A 24,998-nucleotide genomic window follows, 5' to 3' on the forward strand; every position below is an offset into this window, starting at 1 on the left:
TGACACAAGACTCCCAAAACAAGTGCTCTACTTGGAGCTCTGACATGACAACGAGCCCCAGGTGGGCAGAGGAAACGCTTCAAGGGCACCCTCAAAGCCTCCTTGAAAAAATGTAACATCCCCACTAACACCTGGTAATCCCTGGCCCAAGACCTTCCAAAGAGGAGGAAAAGCATCCGGGAAGACGCTGAACACCTCGAATCTCTTTGCTGAGAGCAAGCTTAAGCCAAGCGTCGAAAGCGGAAGGAGCGCACGGCAACCCAGGCACCCCAACCTCCCGTTCCTTCAACCACTGTTTGCCCCACCTGTGACGGCGACTGTAGGTCCCGCATTGGACTTTTCAGTCACCTGAGAACTCATTTTTAGTGTAGAAGCAAGTCATCCTCGACTCTGAAGGACTGCCTATGATGTTGGCGTTAATAAATACGGCGAATAGTTGAGGTCGCAACACAGATCTCTGTGGGATGTCATTGCCAATTAGCGAACCTTCCCATTATCCCAACTCTTTTGTTTCCTACCGCTCAGCAAATTTCCTAGTTAGATCAATAATTTGCCTTCGATTCCCTGAGCTCCCACTTTAGCTGACATAGAAACATAGAAAATAGTTGTAGCAGTAGGCCATTCGGCCCTTTGAGCCTGCACTGCCATTCAATAAGATCATGGCTGATCATTCCCTCAGTACCCCTTTCCTGCTTTCTCTCCATACCCCTTGATCCCCTTAGCCGTAAGGGCCATATCTAACTCCCTCTTGAATATATCCAATGAACTGGCATCAACAGCTCTCTGCGGCAGGGAATTCCACAGGTTAACAACTCTCTGAGTGAAGAAGTTTCTCCTCATCTCAGTCCTAAATGGCCTACCCCTTATCCTAAAACTATGTCCCCTGGTTCTGGACTTCCCCAACATCGGGAACATTCTTCCCGCATCTAACCTGTCAAGTCCCATCAGAATCTTACACGTTTCTATGAGATCCCCTCTCATCCTTCTAAACTCCAGTGAATAAAGGCCCAGTTGATCCAGTCTCTCCTCATATGTCAGTCCAGCCATCCCTGGAATCAGTCTGGTGAACCTTCGCTGCAATCCATCAATAGCAAGAACGTCCTTCCTCAGATTAGGAGACCAAAACTGAACACAATATTCCAGGTGAGGCCTCACCAAGTCCCTGTACAACTGCAGTAAGACCTCCCTGCTCCTATACTCAAATCCCCTAGCTATGAAGGCCAACATACCATTTGCCTTCTTCATCGCCTGTTGTACCTGCATGCCAACTTTCAATGACTGATGAGCCATGACACCCAGGTCTCGTTGCACATCCCCTTTTCCTAATCTGCCGCCATTCAGATAATATTCTGTCTTCGTGTTTTTGCCCCCAAAATGGATAACCTCACATTTATCCACATTATACTGCATCTGCCATGCATTTGCCCACTCACCTAACCTGTCCAAGTCACCCTGCAGCCTCTTAGCGGCCTCCTCACAGCTCACACCGTCACCCAGTTTAGTGTCATCTGCAAACTTGGAGATATTACACTCAATTCCTTCATCTAAATTGTTAATGTATATTGTTAAGAGCTGGGGTCCCAGCACTGAGCCCTGCGGCACTCCACTAGTCACTGCCTGCCATTCTGAAAAGGACCCGTTTATCCCGACTCTCTGCTTCCTTTCTGCCAACCAGTTCTCTATCCACATCAGTACATCACCCCCAATACCATGTGCTTTGATTTTGCACACCAATCTCTTGTGTGGGACCTTGTCAAAAGCTTTTTCAAAGTCCAAATACACCACATCCACTGGTTCTCCCTTGTCCACGCTGCGAGTTACATCCTCAAAAAATTCCAGAAGATTCGTCAAGCATGATTTCCCTTTCATAAATCCATGCTGACTTGGACCGATCCTGTCACTGCTTTCCAAATGCACTGCTATTTCATCCTTAATGATTGATTCCAACATTTTCCCCATTACTGATGTCAGGCTAACCGGTCTATAATTACACGTTTTCTCTCTCCCTCCTTTTTTAAAAAGTGGTGTTGCATTAGCTACTCTCCAGTCCATTGGAACTGATCCAAAGTCAATGGACTGTTGGAAAATGATCACCAATGCATCCACTATTTCTAGGACCACTTCCTGAGATGCAGACTATCAGGCCCCGGGGATTTATCGGCCTACAATCCCATCAATTTCCCTAACACAATTTCCCGCTTTATAAGGATATCCTTCAGTTCCTCCTTCTCACTAGACCCACTGTCCCCTAGTACATTTGGAAGGTTATTTGTGTTTTCCTTCATGAAGAGAGAACCGAAGTATTTGTTCAATTGGTCTGCCATTTCATTGTTGCCCATTATAAATTCACGCCTCATACCGTCAAAGTTACATTTCCTTAAGTTCAGCACCCTAGTTTCCAAATTAACTGTGTCACTCTCCATCTTAAAAAAGAATTCTACCATATTATGGTCACTCTTTCCCAAGGGGCCTCGCACAACAAGATTGCTAATTAGTCCCTTCACATTACACATCACCCAGTCTAGGATGGCGAGCTCTCTAGTTGGTTCCATAACATAAGAACATAAGAACATAAGAATTAGGAACAGGAGTAGGCCATCTAGCCCCTCGAGCCTGCTCCGCCATTCAACAAGATCATGGCTGATCTGGCCGTGGACTCAGCTCCACTTACCCGCCCGCTCCCCATAACACTTAATTCCCTCATTGGTTAAAAATCTATCTATCTGTGACTTGAATACATTCAATGAGCTAGCCTCAACTGCTTCCTTAGGCAGAGAATTCCAGATTCACAACCCTCTGGGAGAAGAAATTCCTTCTCAACTCGGTTTTAAATTGGCTCCCCTGTATTTTGAGGCTGTGCCCCCTAGTTCTAGTCTCCCCGACCAGTGGAAACAATCTCTCTGCCTCTATCTTGTCTATCCCTTTCATTATTTTAAATGTTTCTATAAGATCACCCCTCATCCTTCTGAACTCCAACGAGTAAAGGCCCAGTCTACTCAATCTATCATCAGAAGGTAACCCCCTCATCTCCGGAATCAGCCTAGTGAATCGTCTCTGTACCCCCTCCAAAGCTAGTATATCCTTCCTTAAGTAAGGTGACCAAAACTGCACGTAGTACTCCAGGAGCGGCCTCACCAATACCCTATACAGTTGCAGAAGGAACTCCCTGCTTTTGTACTCCATCCCTCTCACAATGAAGGCCAACATTCCATTCGCCTTCCTGATTACCTGCTGCACCAGCAAACTAACTTTTTGGGATTCATGCACAAGGACCCCAAGGTCCCTCTGCACCGCAGCATGTTGTAATTTCTCCCCATTCAAATAATATTCCCTTTTACTGTTTTTTTTCCCAAGGTGGATGACCTCACACTTTCCGACATTGTATTCCATCTGCCAAACCTTAGCCCATTCGCTTAACCTATCTAAATCTCTTTGCAGCCTCTCTGTGTCCTCTACACAACCCACTTTCCCACTAATCTTTGTGTCATCTGCAAATTTTGTTACACTACACTCTGTCCCCTCTTCCAGGTCATCTATGTATATTGTAAACAATTGTGGTCCCAGCACCGATCCCTGTGGCATACCACTAACCACTGATTTCCAACCCAAAAAGGACCCATTTATGCTGACTCTCTGCTTTCTGTTAGCCAGCCAATTCTCGATCCATGCTAATACATTTCCACTTATCTTCTGCAGTAACCTTTTGTGTGGCACCTTATCGAATGCCTTTTGCAAATTTAAATACACCACATCCATCGGTACACCTCTATCCACCATGCTCGTTATATCTTCAAAGAATTCCAGTAAATTAGTTAAACATGATTTCCCCTTCATGAATCCATGCTGCGTCTGCTTGATTGCACTATTCCTATCTCGATGTCCCGCTATTTCTTCCTTAATGATAGTTTCAAGCATTTTCCCCACTACAGATGTTAAACTAACCAGCCTATAGTTACCTGCCTTTTGTCTGCCCCCTTTTTTTAAACAGAGGCGTTACATTAGCTGCTTTCCAATCCGCTGATACCTCCCCAGAGTCCAGAGAATTTTGGTAGATTATAACGAATGCATCTGCTATAACTTCCGCCATCTCTTTTAATACCCTGGGATGCATTTCATCAGGACCAGGGGACTTTTCTACCTTGAGTCATAGAAACATAGAAACATAGAAAATAGGTGCAGGAGCAGGCCATTCAGCCCTTCTAGCCTGCACCACCATTCAATGAGTTCATGGCTGAACATGAAACTTCAGTACCCCCTTCCTGCTTTCTCGCCATACCCTTGATCCCCCTAGTAGTAAGGACTTCATCTAACTCCCTTTTGAATATATTTAGTGAATTGGCCCCAACCACTTTCTGTGGCAGAGAATTCCACAGGTTCACCACTCTCTGGGTGAAGAAGTCTCTCCTCATCTCGGTCCTAAATGGCTTACCCCTTATCCTCAGACTGTGACCCCTGGTTCTGGACTTCCCCAACATTGGGAACATTCTTCCTGCATCTAACCTGTCTGAACCCGTCAGGATTTTAAACGTTTCTATGAGGTCCCCTCTCATTCTTCTGAACTCCAGTGAATACAAGCCCAGTTGATCCAGTCTTTCTTGATAGGTCAGTCCCACCATCCCGGGAATCAGTCTGGTGAATCTTCGCTGCACTCCCTCAATAGCAAGAATGTCCTTCCTCAAGCTAGGAGACCAAAATTGTACACAATACTCCAGGTGTGGCCTCACCAAGGCCCTGTACAACTGTAGCAACACCTCCCTGCCCCTGTACTCAAATCCCCTCGCTATGAAGGCCAACATGGCATTTGCTTTCTTAACCGCCTGCTGTACCTGCATGCCAACCTTCAATGACTGATGTACCATGACACCCAGGTCTCGTTGCACCTTCCCTTTTCCTAATCTGTCACCATTCAGATAATAGTCTGTCTCTCTGTTTTTACCACCAAAGTGGATAACCTCACATTTATCCACATTATACTTCATCTGCCATGCATTTGCCCACTAATCTAACCTATCCAAGTCACTCTGCAGCCTCATAGCATCCTCCTCGCAGCTCACACTGCCACCCAACTTGGTGTCATCCGCAAATTTGGAGATACTACATTTAATCCCCTCGTCTAAATCATTAATGTACAATGTAAACAGCTGGGGCCCCAGCACAGAACCTTGCGGTACCCCACTAGTCACTGCCTGCCATTCTGAAAAATACCCATTTACTCCTACTCTTTGCTTCCTGTCTTGTTGATTCCTGGATTCTTTTACCTCAATCTGGTTCAGCAAAATTACTGAAACGAATACCGTTTGTGCTTTAAACAAAGCAAGCTTTTATTTAAAAAGCAAATCCCGATCGGGGACTTTATCAGACAGAAGGAATGCAAGTCTGTTCGAACGCACTCACTTCCTACGGACAAAGTGAAGTTACATTGTAAAGGGCCGACGGTTATACATTTTCGGCAAAAGATAACAAGATAGGGCTAGAGTGACATCCTAGTTCAGCCTATCCTCTTAGATCCCTCTTTCCCTTTGTCCACTCATAAGCCGACCTAAGTATGGTCTGATTTTAATCAAAGACCTTCTGTTAATGTTTCAGGTTAATAACATGATTTAATAAGACCTTGAGGTTTTTCTGCAAGCTGTGGATTTTGTTTCAATACGTGTTAGTGTTGTAACATTTCGCAGTCTCGAGTCTGAGATGTCATGGCTATTCCTCCATGAATTCTTTGTTAGCTTATACTGTCCCTATACAATTCCCACGTTCTCAACTTAAATGTCTCGATACATTTTTAAACATTCACAGTCTGACAACCAGTTCTCAATCCACGTCAGCACACTACCCCCAATCCCATGTGCTTTAACTTTGCACATTAATCTCTTGTGTGGGACCTTGTCGAAAGCCTTCTGAAAGTCCAAATATACCACATCAACTGGTTCTCCTTTGTCCACTTTACTGGAAACATCCTCAAAAAATTCCAGAAGATTTGTCAAACATGATTTCCCCTTCACAAATCCATGCTGACTTGGACCTATCATGTCACCATTTTTCAAATGTGCTGCTATGACATCCTTAATAATTGATTCCATCATTTTACCCACTACTGAGGTCAGGCTGACCGGTCTATAATTCCCTGTTTTCTCTCTCCCTCCTTTTTTAAAAAGTGGGGTTATATTGGCTACCCTCCACTCGATAGGAACTGATCCAGAGTCAATGGAATGTTGGAAAATAACTGTCAATGCATCCGCTATTTCCAAGGCCACCTCCTTAAGTACTCTGGGATGCAGTCCATCAGGCCCTGGGGATTTATCGGCCTTCAATCCCATCAATTTCCCCAACACAATTTCCCGACTAATAAAGATTTCCCTCAGTTCCTCCTCCCTACTAGACCCTCTGACCCCTTTTATATCCGGAAGGTTGTTTGTGTCCTCCTTAGTGAATACTGAACCAAAGTACTTGTTCAATTGGTCTGCCATTTCTTTGTTCCCCGTTATGACTTCCCCTGATTCTGACTGCAGGGGACCTATGTTTGTCTTTACTAACCTTTTTCTCTTTACATACCTATAGAAACTTTTGCAATCCGCCTTAATGTTCCCTGCAAGCTTCTTCTCGTACTCCATTTTCCCTGCCCTAATCAAACCCTTTGTCCTCCTCTGCTGAGTTCTAAATTTCTCCCAGTCCCCAGGTTCGCTGCTATTTCTGGCCAATTTGTATGCCACTTCCTTGGCTTTAATACTATCCCTGATTTCCCTTGATAGCCACTGTTGAGCCACCTTCCCTTTTTTATTTTTACGCCAGACAGGAATGTACAATTGTTGTAATTCATCCATGCGGTCTCTAAATGTCTGCCATTGCCCATCCACAGTCAACCCCTTAAGTATCATTCGCCAATCTATCCTAGCCAATTCACGCCTCATACCTTCAAAGTTACCCTTCTTTAAGTTCTGGACCATGGTCTCTGAATTAACTGTATCATTCTCCATCCTAATGCAGAATTCCACCATATTATGGTCACTCTTCCCCAAGCGGCCTCGCACAATGAGATTGCTAATTAGTCCTCTCTCATTACACAACACCCAGTCTAAGATGGCCTCCCCCCTCGTTGGTTCCTCGACATATTGGTCTAGAAAACCATCCCTTGTGCACTCCAGGAAATCCTCCTCCACCGTATTGCTTCCAGTTTGGCTAGCCCAATCTATGTGCATATTAAAGTCACCCATTATAACTGCTGCACCTTTATTGCATGCACCCCTAATTTCCTGTTTGATGCCCTCCCCAACATCACTACTACTGTTTGGAGGTCTGTACACAACTCCCACGAACGTTTTTTGCCCTTTGGTGTTCTGCAGCTCTACCCATATAGATTCCACATCATCCAAGCTAAAGTCTTTCCTAACTATTGCATTAATCTCCTCTTTAACCAGCAATGTTACCCCACCTCCTTTTCCTTTTATTCTATCCTTCCTGAATGTTGAATACCCCTGGATGTTGAGTTCCCAGCCCTGATCATCCTGGAGCCGCGTCTCCGTAATCCCAATCACATCATATTTGTTAACATCTATTTGCACAGTTAATTCATCCACCTTATTGCGGATACTCCTTGCATTAAGACACAAAGCCTTCAGGCTTGTTTTTTTAACGCCCTTTGTCCTTTTAGAATTCTGCCGCACAGTGGCCCTTCCTGTTCCCCGCCCCGGGCCTCTCCGCCCCCCACCCCCCCCATCTCTCCTCCATCTCCTGCCTCTGCCTCCCTTTTGGCTCCCTCTGTCTCCCTGCATTGGTTCCCATCCCCCTGCCATATTAGTTTAACTCCTCCCCAACAGCACTAGCAAACACTCCCCCTAGAACATTGGTTCTGGTCCTGCCCAGGTGCAGACCGTCCGGTTTGTACTGGTCCCACCTCCCCCAGAACCGGTTCCAATGCCCCAGGAATTTGAATCCCTCCCTGCTGCACCACTGCTCAAGCCACGTATTCATCTGCGCTATCCTGCAATTCCTACTCTGACTAGCACGTGGCACTGGTAGCAATCCCGAGGTCCTACTTTTTAATTTAGCTCCTAGCTCCTTAAATTCTTTTCGTAGGACCTCATCCTTTTTTTACCTATGTCGTTGGTACCAATGTGCACCACGACAACTGGCTGTTCTCCCTCCCATTTCAGAATGTCCTGCACCCGCTCGCGACATCCTTGACCCTTGCACCAGGGAGGCAACATACCATCCTGGAGTCTCGGTTGCGGCCGCAGAAACGCCTATCTATTCCCATCACAATTGAATCCCCTACCACTATCGCGCTCCCACTCTTTTTCTTGCCCTCCTGTGCAGCAGCGCCAGCCACGGTGCCATGAACTTGTCTGCTGTTGCCCTCCCCCGATGAGTCATCCCCCCCAACAGTACTCAAAACAGTGTATCTGTTTTGCAGGGGGATGACCACAGGGGACCCTTGCACTACCTTCCTTGCACTGCCCTTCCTGCTGGTCTTCCATTCCCTATCTGGCTGTGGACCCTTCTCCTGCGGTAAGACCAACTCACTACACGTTATACTCACGTCATTCTCAGCATCGTGGATTCTCCAGAGTGAATCCACCCTCAGCTCCAATTCAGTAACGCGGACCGTCAGGAGCTCGAGGCGGACACACTTCTCACACACGTAGACGTCAGGGACACCGGAAGTGTCCCTGAGTTCCCACATGGCACAGGAGGAGCATATCACGTGACCGATCTCTCCTGCCATGCCTTAACCCTTAGATACCCTTAAATTGGTAATAACAATGTTACAGTTCACTTACTGATATAAAAAACAAAAAGAAAAGCTACTCACCAATCACCAGCCAATCACTTACCCCATTGGCTGTGACGTCACCTTTTGATTCCTTTCTACTTCTATTTTGCTTTCTCTCCCGCTGTAGCTGCACAAGTACGCCTTTTATAGGCCGCTCCCCTCTCACCAACTGCCGCTGGCTCTCGATCTCCCGCTGGGCCTTTATAGGCTGCTCCCCTCTCACCAACTGCCGCTGACCCTCGAGCTCCCGCTGGGCCTTTATAGGCCGCTCCGACGCTGCTCCCACCTCTCGCCTACTGCCGCTGACTCTCGATCTCCCGCTGGGCCTTTATAGGCCGCTCCGACGCTGCTCCCACCTCTCGCCAACTGCCGCTGACCCTCGAGCTCCCGCTGGGCCTTTATAGGCCGCTCCGACGCTGCTCCCACCTCTCGCCAACTGCCGCTGACCCTCGAGCTCCCGCTGGGCCTTTATAGGCCGCTCCGACGCTGCTCCCACCTCTCGCCAACTGCCGCTTACGCTCGAGCTCCCGCTGGGCCTTTATAGGCCGCTCCGACGCTGCTCCCACTTCTCGCCAACTGCCGCTGACCCTCGAGCTTCCGCTGGGCCTTTATAGGCCGCTCCGACGCTGCTCCCACCTCTCGCCAATTGCCGCTGACCCTCGAGCTCCCGCTGGGCCTTTATAGGCCGCTCCGACGCTGCTCCCACCTCTCGCCAACTGCCGCTGACCCTCGAGCTCCCGCTGGGCCTTTATAGGCCGCTCCGACGCTGCTCCCACCTCTCGCCAACTGCCATTAGCCTGTCCAGCACTACCCCACTAGTGATAGTGATTGTCTCAAGGTCCTCCCTTCCCACATTCCTGTGACCAGCAATTTCTGGCATGGTTTCTGTGTCTTCCACTGTGAAGACCGAAGCAAAATAATTGTTTAAGGTCTCAGCCATTTCCACATTTCCCATTATTAAATCCCCCTTCTCATCTAAGGGACCAACATTTACTTTAGTCACTCTTTTCCGTTTTATATATCTGTAAAAGCTTTTACTATCCGTTTTTATGTTTTGCGCAAGTTTACCTTCGTAATCTATCTTTCCTTTCTTTATTGCTTTCTTAGTCATTCTTTGCTGTCGTTTAAAATTTTCCCAATCTTCTATTTTCCCACTAACCTTGGCCACCTTATACGCATTGGTTTTTAATTTGATACTCTCCTTTATTTCCTTGGTTATCCACGGTTGGTTATCCTTTCTCTTCCTGCCCTTCTTTTTCACTGGAATATATTTTTGTTGAGCAATATGAAAGAGCTCCTTAAAAGTCCTCCACTGTTCCTCAATTGTGCCACCATTTAGTCTGTGTTTCCAGTCTACTTTAGCCAACTCTGCCCTCATCCCACTGTAGTCCCCTTTGTTTAAGCATAGTACGCTCGTTTAAGACACTACTTCCTCACCCTCAATCTGTATTACAAATTCAACCATACTGTGATCACTCATTCCGAGAGGATCTTTTACTAGGAGATCCTTTATTTTTCCTGTCTCATTACACAGGACCAGATCTAAGATAGCTTGCTCCCTTGTAGGTTCTGTAACATACTGTTCTAAGAAACAATCCCGTATGCATTCTATGAATTCCTCCTCCAGGCTACCCCGTGCGATTTGATTTGACAATCGATATGTAGGTTAAAATCCCCCATGATTACTGCCGTTCCTTTTTCACATGCCTCCATTATTCCCTTGATTATTGCCCGCCCCACCATGAAGTTATTATTTAGGGGCTTATAAACTACGCCCACCAGTGACTTTTTCCCTTTACTATCTCTAATCTCCACCCACAATGATTCAACATTTTGTTCATTAGAGCCAATATCGTCTCTCACAACTGCCCTGATATCATCCTTTATTAACAGAGCTACCCCACCTCCTTTCCCTTCTTGTCTATTTTCCGAATCGTCAGATACCCCTGTATGTTTAATTCCCAATCTTGGCCTCCTTGCAACCACGTTTCTGTAATGGCCACCAAATCATACCCATTTTTAATGATTTGTGCCGTCAACTCATTTACTTTATTTCGGATTCTGCGTGCGTTTCGGTAGAGCGTTTTAATACTAGTTTTTAAACCATGATTTTTAGTTTTAACCACTCCTGCAGAACTTTACATTCAGTGGCCCTTTTTGTTTTTTGCCTTGGGTTTCTCTGCCCTCCACTTTTACTCATCTCCTTTCTGGCTTTTGCTTTTGTCTCCTTTTTGTTTCCCTCTGTCTCCCTGCATTGGTTCCCATCCCCCTGCCATATTAGTTTAACTCCTCCCCAACAGCACTAGCAAACACTCCCCCTAGGACATTGGTTCCAGTCCTGCCCAGGTGCACACTGTCCGGTTTGTACTGGTCCCACCTCCCCCAGAACCGGTTCCAATGCCCCAGGAATTTGAATCCCTCCCTGCTGCACCACTGCTCAAGCCACGTATTCATCTGAGCTATCCTGCGATTCCTATCTGACTAGCACGTGGCACTGGTAGCAATCCTGAGATTACTACTTTTGAGGTCCTATGTTTTAATTTAGCTCTTAGCTCCTTAAATTCGTCTTGTAGGACCTCATCCCTTTTTTTACCTATATCGTTGGTACCTATATGCACCATGACAACTGACTGTTCACCCTCCCTTTTCAGAATGTCCTGCACCCGCTCCGAGACATCCTTGACCCTTGCACCAGGGAGGCAACATACCATCCTGGAGTCTCAGTTGCGGCCGCAGAAATGCCTATCTATTCCCCTTACAATCGAATCCCCTATCACTATCGCTCTCCCACTCTTTTTCCTGCCTTCCTGTGCAGCAGAGCCACCCACGGTGCCATGAACTTGGCTGCTGCTGCCCTCCCCTGATGAGTCATCCCCCTCAACAGTACTCAAAACGATGTATCTGTTCCTCGACATATTGGTCTAGAAAATCATCCCTAATACACTCAAGGAAATCCTCTTCCACCGCATTGCTACCAGTTTGGTTAGCCCAATCAATATGTGCATTAAAGTCGCCCATGATAACTGTTGTACCTTTATTGCACACATCCCTTATTTCTTGTTTGATGCTGTCCCCAACCTCTCTACTACTGTTTTGTGGTCTGTACACATCTCCCACTAGCGTTTTCTGCCCTTTGGTATTCCGCAGCTCCACCCATACCGATTCCACATCATCCAGGCTAATGTTCCTCCTTACTATTGCATTAATTTCCTCTTTAACTAGCAGCGCCACCCCACCTCATTTTCCTCTCTCTCTGTCCTTCCTAAATGTTGAATACCCCTGGATGTTGAGTTCCCAGCCTTGGTCACCCTGGAGCCATGTCTCCGTGATGCCAATTACATCATATCCGTTAATTGCTGTCTGCGCAGTTAATTCGTCTACCTTATTTCAAATACTCCTCGCATTGAGGCACATAGCCTTCAGGCTTATCTTTTTAACACACTTTGCCCCTTTAGAATTTTGCTGTAATGTGGCCCTTTTTGTTTTTGTTTTTTGCCTTGGGTTTCTCTGCCCTCCACTTTTACTTTTCCTATTTCTATCTTTTGCTTCTGCCTCCATTTTATTTCCCTCTGTCTCCCTGCATAGATTCCCATCCCCCTGCCATGTTAGTTTAACTCCTGCCCAACAGCACTAGCAAACACTCCCCCTAGGACATTGGTTCTGGTCCTGCCCAGGTGCAGACCATCCGGTTTGTACTGGTCCCACCTCCCCCAGAACTGGTTCCAATGTCCCAGGAATTTGAATCCCTCCCTCTTGCACCACTCCTCAAGCCACGTATTCATCTGAGCTATCCTGTGATTCCTACTCTGACTAGCACGTGGCAATTCAGAGACGGTTCACTCGGTTGATTCCTGAGATGAAGGGGTTGACTTATGAAGAAAGGTTGAGCAGGTTGAGCCCATACTCATTGGAGCTTAGAAGAATAAGAGGTGATTCTTAATAAACATAAACATATAAGATACTGAGCAGATTTGACGAGGTAGATGCAGAGAGGATGTTTCCACTCATGAGGGAATCTCGAACTAGGGGGCAGAGTTTAAGAATAAGGGGTTGCCCATTTATAACTGAGATGAGGAGGAATTTCTTCTCTGAGGGTTGTATATCTGTGGAATTCTCTGTCCCAGAGAGCTATGGTGGCTGGGTCACTGAATAAATTTAAAGTCGATATAGACAGTTTTTTGAACGATAAGGGAGTGAAGGGTTATGGGGAGCAGGCAGGGAAGTGGAGCTGAGCCCAATATCAGATCAGCCATGATCTTATTAAATAGCAGAGCAGACTCGAAGGGCCAAATGGTCTACTCCTGCTCCTATTTCTTATGGGGCTGAAATTGCGGTCAGAGGCATCCCATGGGCAATTGCCTCTGATCTGATACATTTCTACCAAAGTACCGGTGATGCGGGAGCAGCGTGAGATTCCGTTGGGGAGGCCTTCTCTTCCCACGATGCGATACACGCTCCAATCCTCAAGGTTCCCACGCAGAAGGTGCAGTCACGTGTGACTGCTGAGCCAATCAGGTACAGTATTCCACAGCTTTCTCATTAATAGCAATGAGAACTCCATATCTACAAGTTCTCATAGCTATTAATGAGAAATAAAACAAGCACACTAAACACATCATAAAAAATAAAAAAACAAACCTCACATAATTAAAATTAAAGTTAATAAATATCTTAGAAAAAAAATTCCGAGTTTTTAAAATGTTTTTTTAATTATGGTTAAAAATAAATGTAACAGGTTTTTTAAAATATGTGTTTCTTTAATTTAATTATATTTTTGAATGTTTTTAAACTCTTACGCCTGTAAAAGTTGGCTATATGCCTACTTTTATCAGGCGCAAGAGTTTTGAGGACATTTACTGGGCAAGACATGCATAAATCCCACAAACTTGCCCTTGCAAATGTCCTCGCTCCCGATATGCGGAGCACCTGTCAAGCTCCAGCTTGACAGATCGGAAAAGCTGGTTTTCAGCACATGCGATTTACGATGCCTTCCCAGGTCCGTAGACACTCAGTACAGGCCCAGGGAGGCCGGGATTTCCATGCCAATGTTTCTCATGTTTCTTATATTGTGACCGGTTAGCTCTCCTCACTATCATCTCTCTCAATCCCTCCACTGCTTCTGTATTGCCAGAATGCTTGTGTGATATTCAGTCCTGGATGATCCAAAGCTTTCTCCAATTAAACATTGGGATGACTGAGCCATTGCCACAAATTCCATTCCCTAGACATCAATTCCATCCCCCTCCCTGACCACTGTCTCAGGGTGAAACAGAGCGTTCACAATCTTGGTATCCAATTTGACCCAGAGCTGAGCCTCCAACCCCATATCCTCTTCATCACCAAGGCAGCCGACTTATACCTGCGTAATATTGCCCCTCTCCACCCCTGCCTCAGTCCATCTGGTGCTGAATCCTTCATCCAGGCTTTTGTTACCTCCAGACTCAACTATTTCAATGCTTTCCTGGCCAGTCTCCCATCTGCCACCTTCCATAAATTTGACAACATCCAAAAATCTACTGCCTGTACCCTAACTCGCACCAAGGCCCATCAACCCATCAGCCCTGTGCTCACTAACCTACATTGGCTCCCGGTCCAGCAACAATTCGACGTTAAAATTCTCATCCCCATGTTCCAATCCTCCAAGGCCTTGCCCCTCCCTAACTCTGTAACTTCTTCCTGCCCTACAACTCTCCGAGACTCTGCATTCCTCCAAGTCTGACCTCTTATGAATCCCCCACTTCCTTTGCCCCATTATTGGTGGTCATGCTTTCAGCCATCTGGGCCCTCAGATCTGGAAATCCCTCCCTCTACCTCTCCATCTCTCTCTCCTCCTTTAAGGCGCGTCTTAAAACTTGACTCTTTTACCAAGCCTTTAGTCACCTTTCTTGATATCTCTCTCTTTGGCTTAGTGTCTATCTTCATCTGCTTTCGCTCCTGTGAAACAAACGCCTTGGGACGTTTTAGTATTAAAGGCGCTAATTAAATGCAAATTGTTGTTGTTGATCATTAAGTTGCAAAGTTTCGGAGCTCACTTTGTAAAGAAAGAAAGACTTACATTTATATAGTGCCTTTCACGATCACTGGACGTCTCAATGCGCTTTACAGCCAATAAAGTACTTTTAGAGTCACGGTTGTAAAGGCCAGCATGCATGGTCTGACAGTCGGTATGTAAATGTATGGAATCAATCATCTGTCTAATGAAAAGTATTAAGTTCTGACTGCAGTAACTTTAACCCCTTCCCACTCGAAATTTTTTCCTCTCCTGCAAGCATTGACCGGGGTATGAACCATTGACATCCTCCTTCTCGTACCTCACTCCAGTGGTAATTCTTCATTTGTGCGCCTAGGCAGAGTGTCTGCAGGTAATTTGACCTTCAGAAGTATCACAGACGAGCTCAGCCCTATTTTCACTTGATGTGCATATTCCAGTAGGAGATGCTGGACAGAGATCAGAAGCAGGAGCTGTCGCTGATTTTCCCGTGCTTTAGATCATAGTCACTGATGCCAGCTGTAGCGCAGTTACTGCCGTCCAGCTGAGATCAGCTAACTGAGCACAGTCTGAAATTCAAACCTGGTCCGTGTTGCTCATCTTCCCTTCACTAACCAAGGAGCAACATGTTTCTGTGTATAGCTTTGAAAATGCCATAAGATAGTGGTCTTATGATTGGATAAACTTACTGAGCTGCGCTGTGTGCAACAGGAAATTCCTGATTTGACACCTGGTCTATGCTGAGTTAGCCAATCTCTACCAGGGTAACAGTCGGGGCCCCTACAAACAGCCACAACTCTTTTTTTTGGGGGGAGAGGAACAAAATAAACGTTAGATCGAGTGCCCCCCCCCCCCCGATCTGAGGGACACTCCAGACACTTAACTGCCCCTTTTTTTAAATAAATGCTTTTTTTTTGTTTTTTTTGGGGGGTTTTTGTGTTTTTTTGGGGGGCATTAAAACCATATATTTTACAAGTGCCCCCTATAAAAGGGGAGGGGGACACTAAAAATCCCAATCAGCCACAATGTCTCTATCAGGGAGAGAAAATTGCCTTTTGTTACCACTCCTGGTTACTATTCAGCGAGCCATCTGGAACTGTGTGTGTGTCGATGACAGCTTGAGGACAGGATTGTGCCTAGTTGTAAAGCATCCCCCAAACCTCCCCTAACTTGTTGACACTTGCTGTCAAAGTTCATGCTTGAATAAGGGGCATTTGGGAAAGCAGACTGCGAATGTGGAACCCATACCCCATGCAAGAGTCATCCTCAGGAGTGAACAAAATTGATAGGAAAAGGTTTAAATATATATACATATTAAATACAGCAGCTCAGTTTGTGAGATTTTAAAACTGTTTTTGATTTGAACAAAACTATTTTTAAAACGGAGTGACTCTTGCCAATGAATCGGAAGCTGCGCAGAAGCATAACAGACAGAGGTCTGCGTAAAAGACAACTTTCGCGTTTTTTTCCCTTGTTGGAAATAATTTTATTATAAAGAATGCAAATACAATTTAAAATGTGCATCATGTTCCCATTAGCAATTTGATTTATAAACACACGATTAAAAAATAAACAGTAAGTGATCGGGCAATTGTTTTTCCTCCGACTCACCTAGTTTTCTGAGTTCGAAAGGAGCTCCTTGAAATTGTTTCACTTCCATTGCATGATCATCCCAGGTTGGATGTTGACATCGGCTTCGGACTCAATTGAGTTACAATGAGTTGCTAGTTAATTTCAGGTTGATATTGAACGCTGCACGACGGCTCCTAGCGACCGGGAACGCGTATTATCAGGGCACATGATGGCAATCAGGCAATTTATAAAACATAGTGGAAAAATATCCGTCACTCATTCTTCTAAAAGATAAATACTTTATTCCTCATTTTGAGAAGTCTGGCGGCAACAAAGAAAAAAAAACACTGGTACTGCGCATGCGCAATTACCTCTGGTTCGTTGGCAACAGTCGGGTCCTTTTAAAAATGCATACAGTGACCTCTCGGGGGGAGGCATTTTTCTCCAAAAAATTCCCAGGATAATATTGCAAGGCTTTATTTTTTGAACTCCTTTTAATTCAGTTATGTGGAGAGACTTGAGGAGCTGGAGCTTTTCTCTTTTGAGCAGAGAAGTTTAAAAGGAGATTTGATAGAGATGCTCCAAATCATGAATTCCTTTGATAGAGTAAATAAGGAAAAACTGTTTCTGTTGGCATAAAGGTTGTTAACTAGAGTGGATTCAATCGCAATCTTCAGAAGGGAATTGGATAAATACATGCAGGGCTATGTGGAAAGAGCAAGGGTGTGAGACTAATTGGATTGTTGTTCTAAAGAGCCAAATGGCACAAAGGGCCAAATGGTTCTATGTTTAGGTTGCTCCAGTGGAAGTGCACTTGTTCATATATTCATTTCTCAGTCTCAGCCAAGCTTTTGGTGAGGTGTACTTCATGATGGAGAAGAATTGGCAACAGTAAACCAGGAATCCATTGCTGCATTTGTTGCATTTTTATGTCAGTGGCTGGGCCCAAAAGAGTGGCAAGTGAAGATCTATCACCCATGAACATCCCCCTCCTATTATTGTTTTTCAGTGTGCCACTGGTTCCTACTATGCCTGTTGCAGCGCCAATAGGATAGAAACCTATGTTTCGCACTGCCTCTGAGCAACTCTTGAGACCCATTTGAATATCATCTCCATCTCTTTTACAATGGTAATGTGTCGTATGTGTAAGAGTACCACATACTTGCTGCTGATGACACATTCTCAGTGTTAATTAGCCATTAGTTGCTAGATCAAGAGATAGATTGGCATACAATCAGAAGTTCCACCCAACTGACAGTTTGCAGAGTAAAGGGTGGTATTAAGGAGGGGAGAAAGTCAAAAAGGAAATAGAAAAAAATCAATATGGATTTTACCATTGGCATCCTTTGGAAGTGAAGTACACTGAGATGTTTGTGACTTTTGGTCATGCAGAACAATCTAAATTTTGATTTATCATTAATTAGAAAGGCTGCAGTCTGATAAACAGGACTACTCAGCTGTATGAAGAAAGCATTTATTTAATCCTTTCATCTCCTTGTACAAATATCAGAAAGGCTCTAGCATTTTCAACAGAGCAAAGTGTAAATGTACATGATATGGAATATATCTCCAATATCCTTGTATGTCTTCTCAAAACTTCCTCTGAGATGGAAAGTTTGACTAGTCTTGTCAACATGACGCGACATTTTCCTGTCTATCCGAGTATCTTTAGTACACATAATTTGTCAAAATACTTGGTCAAAATATTGAGAGTGAGTTATGGGTCCTGTGATATGATATAAGCCTGAAAAATGATTGTTAGCACTATTAGCAGAGAGCACTTAACACATTCATATTATATTCATTTTTCCATTATTTTAATGCAAGCTTAATGCTTCTGCTAAAATAACTGAATGTCATATGAAAGTGTTGAGCATTCATCTAGTAATTTCACTACAGCAACTTCTAAGCTATTAGCTTTAAACAGGTTTGCATTAGGGGGCTTAATGGTTTTAGGAACTCCACATGGAGAAACCTATTTCTTGAAATGTATATTTAATTTATCCTCATTCTTTGCTGTGATGAGGGTGTTGTATTTGTTGTTGTATGGCATGCATTGGAAATGGGATGCAGATGGTTGGATCTACACCTGTATTCTTTTTGCACCAAGTTGGATCCGCGATATAAATGCAAGTTGTTTATTCCACAAGTGCAAAGTAAGGTAGATTCACTGCTACTCTGCTTGTTTTTGAATTGTAAATTCTTAGATTATTAGCACAATTGCAGTATCAGCTACCTACGTACTTAGAATATGAATGTGCAGATACTGGGATTTTATAGCAGATGAGGCTCTGCCATTACATTTGGGAAGAAATGAAAAAGAACCTTAGGTTACAGAAATGAGGGCTGAAGATTCTCTGCTTAGAAAGGAGACTTGCTCCTATGTTTTAGATCAGGACTCAATTCCCCTACAGGCCCAGGAACTTAATGGAGCTATGTTGAGGTACTGGGCCCACCTGGGGCAGAGCAGAGCCCATTTACAAATCAGTTACAAAGAATTGTGATTTATCTATGTTTCCTTACTTTACGGTAGGCTTGTGTAAATAGTGAGTGTCGGTGAGATGACAATTAGCCCAATTGTGTGTGGAAACTCAAATGCCATTGATGGAGTTGACCCTTAACCTTGCATGCATTGGTAATTGTGTTCTTTCGTATGAGTAGTTCTCTTATTGTCATCAGTGTCTACCGTTTAAAAAAAATTAGTAGCAACAGATGCGAAAATGTTAATATAAGAACATAAGAATTAGGAACAGGAGTAGGCCATCTAACCCCTCGAGCCTGCTCCGCCATTCAACAAGATCATGGCTGATCTGGCCGTGGACTCAGCTCCACTTACCTGCCCGCTCCCCGTAACCCTTAATTCCCTTATTGGTTAAAAATCTATCTATCTGTGATTTGAATACATTCAATGAGCTAGCCTCAACTGCTTCCTTGGGCAGAGAATTCCACAGATTCACAACCCTCTGGGAGAAGAAATTCCTTCTCAACTCGGTTTTAAATTGACTCCTCCATATTTTGAGGCTGTGCCCCCTAGTTCTAGTCTCCCTGACCAGTGGAAACAACCTCTCTGCCGCGATCTTGTCTATCCCTTTCATTATTTTAAATGTTTATATAAGATCACCCCTCATCCTTCTGAACTCCAACGAGTAAAGACCCAGTCTACTCAATCTATCATCATAAGGTAACCCCCGTAATCAGCCTAGTGAATCATCTCTGTACCCCCTCAAAAGCTAGTATATCCTTCCTTAAATTAGGTGACCAAAACTGCATGCAGTACTCCAGGTGCGGGCTCACCAATACCCTATACAGTTGTGGAAGGACCTTCCTGCTTTTGTACTCCATCCCTCTCGCAATGAAGGCCAACATTCCATTCGCCTTCCTGATTACCTGCTGCACCTGCAAACTATCTTTTTGGGATTCATGCACCAATGGTGGAGCAGTGGAGGCGTGGCCTAAACAGTTGGAGCTGAGCTGCAGTGAGAGGAACAGCTACAAACCTTAGCTCCTGCCTAGGAAGGCCTGGAGAGCCCTGAGAACAGCCCAGGAAGAGAAGGAAGGAAGGAAGGGGCTTCACCACCAACTTTCACCTGGAGGGAGAGGAGGGAAGCAGAAAACTTTCAACAACTTTTACCATTTCTGCAAAGGGTTGGAGAGAGGGGGAAAGACCAACAACAACATCCAGTGTGGAAGGAAGGAGACTCTACTATTCTACAGGTGGGTGTGGGTGCATTCCCCAATAGACTTTGCTGTATCGGTGGGGGGAGGAAAGAAGACCACTGAGGGCCGGAACATCGCGGGGGGTGTGTGTGTGTGTAAGTGTGTGTGGGGGTCTTGCCTACAGCTAGGCCCCACACACAGTTGAAACACCCCTCCCCCATTGCCTAGCCTGGGATAGCTGGAGCTACCAGGCTGAAGATTTTCTTTAACCACCTATTTAACATCGTTAGGAGTGTGTGCCTGATGGCTCTAGCTACCCCAGGTGAAGACATCTTCTCCCCTCACCCGAAGACCACCCCAAAGACTTTTGTGTTTTGCCATCTGGGGAGTGCACCCACCCACAGCTGCGAGGGGAGACCTGCCCTCGCAGTCCCCCCCCCCTTCCCACCCCCCTCTCTCTTTCTCTGCTACTCTGTTTCTCCCCTCTCTCTCTGAGGCCTCTTCCTTCCAAATTTTAAAAAAAAAAAAAAAAAAAAAAAAAAAAACAAATAAACAAAACCAATTAAGACAACTGAGCAGAGGGAGCAAGGCCTCTCCCCAATTGTCAACGAGGGGAGAGGTACCTCGTTAAGAGCTCCTCTGCTTCAGTCTTTTAGATAAGAGGCCTAATTAAGACCATTAAGGCCTGTGACTTTGGGGTGGGTGTAGCCCTTAAAGGGACCCCGTGATGGCGACCCCATCCACGCCGGTGGCAGGGCCAGCAAGGACGTATGCGCAGGCGGTGTCCACATCCACGGCACCTCCTGCGCCACCCGCTGCCCTGCCACCATTCAGACTTATAACCAGGAAACACGGGGTCAAGAGCTACACTCACCCCACAATGAGCATTGAGGAGTGCGTGCGGGCGATGGCTGGGGTAGTCGGCCCCTCGGCCATTGTCGCAGCCTCCAAGATGTCTGGGAAGGCCGTGTTCTTCCTGGGGTCGGAGCGGGCGGTGTCCCTGGCCCTTGAAAAGGGGCTCACGGTGGGCGGGACGTTCCTGCCGGTGGACCCTCTCGAGGCCACCGCGCAGAGGGTCATCGTTTCAAACGTCCCGCCCTTTGTTTCCGCTGAGCTCCTCCTCCCTCACCTACAACAACTGGGGGAGGTAAGGTCAGGGATCAACCCCATACCGCTCGGCCTCAGGGAGAACAGCCTGCGCCACGTGTTCTCCTTCCGCCGCCAGCTCTTTGTCCGGCTGGCGCGGGAGGAGACGACGGAAGGTCATTTTAATGTGGTGCACGAGGGGACTGCCTACCGCGTCTTCTGGACGTCGGACGGCGTGCGGTGCCATGCCTGCAGGGAGGTGGGGCACGTTCGCAAGAACTGCCCCGCCTCCAAGGCCGCCAAACCACCGAAGGCGGCCAAGGCTGGCGCCGCCGCCACCCCTCCCCCTAGTTGCGTCCGCGTGCCGGGAGCCATGGGTGCGCGGGCATCGTCGGAGGCCTTTGTTTTCAGGGCCTCCGGCGGGGGGGAGGGAGAGCGTCCGAGCGGAAAGAAGGCGCGGAAGAAGGAGAAACATCTAGAGGCGGGTCCCCTCGGTGCGCCGGAAAGTCTGACCACCGCGCTCAGCCCAACCCAGTCACCGGCGAGCGCGGGGTGCCCCGAGCCCGTGCCCGGGCCCTTGAATACCACCACAGAGGGGCCCAGGCGCGGGCAAGAAAAGGAAAAGGGGGGGGCGGAGCGGGAGGCCTCGGCAGACATGGAGGTCTCCCTGACTCCGCGCGCCCCCAGGAACAAAAAGAGGCACCGCCCCAATGAGGCGGAGGGGGAACAACATCCCTCCGCGGAGGAGGCGGTGCCCGCCGCGTGTCCCGCGTCCCCCACCAGCGCCCCCAAATTGCGCTGCAGGCGCGAGGAGTCTTTCCCCGGGGAGGGTGAGACAGTTGAGGCTGCCCAGCCTCTGCCTCCCGGGGATGGAGTGGAAGATCTGCCTGTCGTGGGGGGCGTGGGGACCGCGGAGGAATGCGTAGCCGCCGGGCCGGGCGTCCCGGGGACTGAGGCGGGCGAGGCCGAAAAGGCCGAACCTGAGCCCGCCCAGCTATTACCCAACTTCCCCCGGGAGTCGCTCGACCCGGCAGAAAAAAAATTAAATAATTATGACACTGTAGATGCTGGGCCGGGGGGTGGCAGCGGGGAGGGGGAGGAACACCCACCCTCGCCCCTTACTTTGGAGCTGGAGCACTTGGAGGGCCTGGGGATTTCCTATGGCCGGGTCTCTCCTTGTTCTCCGGTTCCTGGGGCGGAGGGGGAACCCCTTCCGCTGTCATTTCCCGACCCAGCACCATTTTTAAAAGAGCCCAGTGGGGACTCCTCTGCCGACGATCCTGGGGGTGGGATCGGGGCAGTGCCAGGGCCGGTTGGAGCGGCCGGTTCATTTGCCGTACCTTGTGCGGTCGATGGGCCGGCTGCTGGCGGCCACCTCCCGGAGGAGGACGGGGACTCGGTGGGGGACGCGGGTGAAGACCTAGAGACCACCGCCAGGGAGGCGGTGGATCTGCTCGCGGCCGCCGCTGAGGCCCTCCTCGTTCCTGCAAAGGAACTCCGGGACTTTTTGGCCCAGAGCCGGGGTCGCCGCGACCAAGCCCGACTGGCCCTGGATAAATGGTCCGAGCCGGAGCTGATCAAGGGGTCCGTCCGCGCCGCCGTTAAAACCTTGGCCGCGGGCGGGCCCTTGACAAAGGAGCAGCACCTTGAGCTGCGCGAGCTCGAGGGACTCCTCGCTGGGCTGCGGAGGGAGCGGAGTTCAACAAAAGACTCCGCTCCCTCCCCCACAATAGGTTAAGGTAGAGGTTGCACTATGCTTTTGTCATGAAGATAACCATAGCCAGCCTCAACATCAACGGCGGCAGAGGGGCACGCCGTAGATTTGACAATTTTTCGCTCCTGCGGGAGGGGAAATATGCGGTGTGCTTCCTGCAAGAAACCCACACCGTTCCGGGAGACGAAGCCACGTGGCTCCTGGAATGGCAAGGAGAGGTCCGCATGAGCCACCTCACCGCCATTTCTAGTGGGGTGGCCATCTTGCTGGGCCCGCATTTTCAGCCGGAGATCTTGGGGGTCGAGGAGCCCGTGCCAGGCCGCTTGCTGCACGTAACGGTTCGCCTGGGGGACGTGCCGCTCCATCTCGTGAACGTGTACGCCCCTCATCCCGGCCCGCAGCAAACGCGCTTCTTTGAAGAGGTGTCCGCTCTTCTTGGCTCCGTCGACGTCGGCGACTGCATTGTCCTCGGGGGGGATTTTAACTGCACCCTCGAGGCGAGGGACCGCTCCGGTGCCCCGCAGTGCATGACGGCGATGGAGAAGTTGAGGGACCTGGTCGGGTCCTTCGACTTGGTGGACGTCTGGCGAAATCTCCACCCCGACTCCAGCGCCTTTACTTGGGTGAGGCCTGGAGTTGGATGGTCTAGAGTCGACCGCCTTTACGTGTCTCGGGCGTACGTTTCCTGCGTCCCGGTGGCCTCCATGCGGCCGGTGCCGTGTTCGGACCACCACCTGGTGTGGGCGGAGCTCGCTTCGCTCCGCGCGAGGACGGGGTCCGCGTACTGGCACTTTAACAACCGGCTGCTGGAGGACGTGCGGTTCCAGGACTCGTTCCGTCGATTCTGGTCCGACTGGAGAAGGAAGCAGGGGGGCTTCCCCTCCTTGAGGCTATGGTGGGACGTGGGCAAGGCTCACGTCCGCGTCTTCTGTCAAGAGTACGCGAGGGGGTCGACCAAGAGGCGGGCGGCCAGAGTCGGGCGCCTAGAAAAAGAGGTGCTCGACCTGGAAGCCCGTCTCGGTCAAGTCGTCCAGGACCCGGCCCTGCGGACGGTGTACGAAGCGAAGAAGGCCGCGCTGAAGGACCTGCAGCTCGTCGGGTCCCGAGGCGCGTTCGTGAGGTCGCGGATCCGGTTCCTGCGGGATCTGGACCGCGGCTCCCCCTTCTTCTACTCGCTGGAAAAAAGGCAGAGTGTCCGTAAGCAGCTCTTGACGCTGCTGGCCGACGACGGCTCTCTCGTCTCGGATCCGGAGGGCGTCAACAACAGGGTCCGTGAATATTACGGGGCTCTGTTCTCTCCGGATCCGTCCAGCGAGGAAGCGCGTAGAGTTTTGTGGGAGGACCTGCCGAAGGTCGGCCCGGAGGGCGCCGAAAATCTGGAAGCTCCGCTAAGCCTGGCGGAGCTGACCGGTGCCCTCGCCCGGCTCTCGAGGGGAAAATCCCCGGGGCTGGACGGGCTGACCGTGGAGTTCCACAGGGCGTTCTGGGACGTCCTGGGGAGCGACTACGCGCGGGTCCTGGGGGAAAGTCTGGCGACCGGGGAGATGCCCCTCTCTTGGCGCAGGGCAGTCATCGTCCTGCTGCCTAAGAAGGGCGATCTCCGCCTCCTTAAGAACTGGCGCCCGGTCTCCCTCCTCAGCACGGACTACAAAATCTTCGCCAGGGCGATGTCTGCTCGCCTTGGTGCCGTGCTGGACCACATGATCCACCCCGACCAGTCCTACACGGTCCCGGGCCGGACAATCCACGACAACATCCATCTGGTCCGGGACCTCATCCATTGCTCCCAGGAGGCTGGTCTGTCGGTCGCCTTCCTATCCCTCGACCAAGAGAAGGCGTTCGACAGGGTGGATCACGACTATCTGCTCGGAACTCTGCGCGCTTTCGGGTTCGGGACGCATTTCGTCGCCCGGATCCGACTTTTGTACGCCGCCGCGGAGTGTCTGATTAAGGTTAACGGGTCCTTGACGGCGCCCCTTCGCTTTAGGAGAGGGGTGCGCCAGGGATGCCCCATGTCCGGCCAGTTATACGCTGTTTGCGTGGAGCCTTTCCTGCGCCTCTTGCGGACGAGGTTGACGGGACTGGCTCTGCAAGGGCCGGGCGTGGAGGTCGTCCTCTCGGCTTACGCCGATGACGTGCTCCTCGCGGTAGAGGATCCCGCTGACCTGCGGAGGATGCGTGAGTGCCAGGAGATTTACTCGGCCGCGTCCTCC

At 48.5% G+C, this 24,998-nt stretch overlaps 1 protein-coding gene across 1 annotated transcript in view; it reads right to left on the minus strand.

Moving 5' to 3' along the window:
* Nucleotides 1-16,391, minus strand: part of LOC139237999 (zinc finger protein 502-like) — a 122,832-nt gene extending 106,441 nt beyond the window's left edge. Inside the window, exon 1 of the mRNA XM_070867403.1 lies at nt 16,368-16,391. The gene's annotated coding sequence lies outside the window, so the exon portion shown is untranslated. The remainder of the gene's footprint in view (nt 1-16,367) is intronic.
* Between the last annotated feature and the right edge of the window lie 8,607 nt (nt 16,392-24,998).

The sequence above is a fragment of the Pristiophorus japonicus genome, chromosome 2, assembly GCF_044704955.1.
Source record: "Pristiophorus japonicus isolate sPriJap1 chromosome 2, sPriJap1.hap1, whole genome shotgun sequence".
In the NCBI taxonomy this organism is placed as follows: Eukaryota; Metazoa; Chordata; class Chondrichthyes; family Pristiophoridae; genus Pristiophorus; species Pristiophorus japonicus.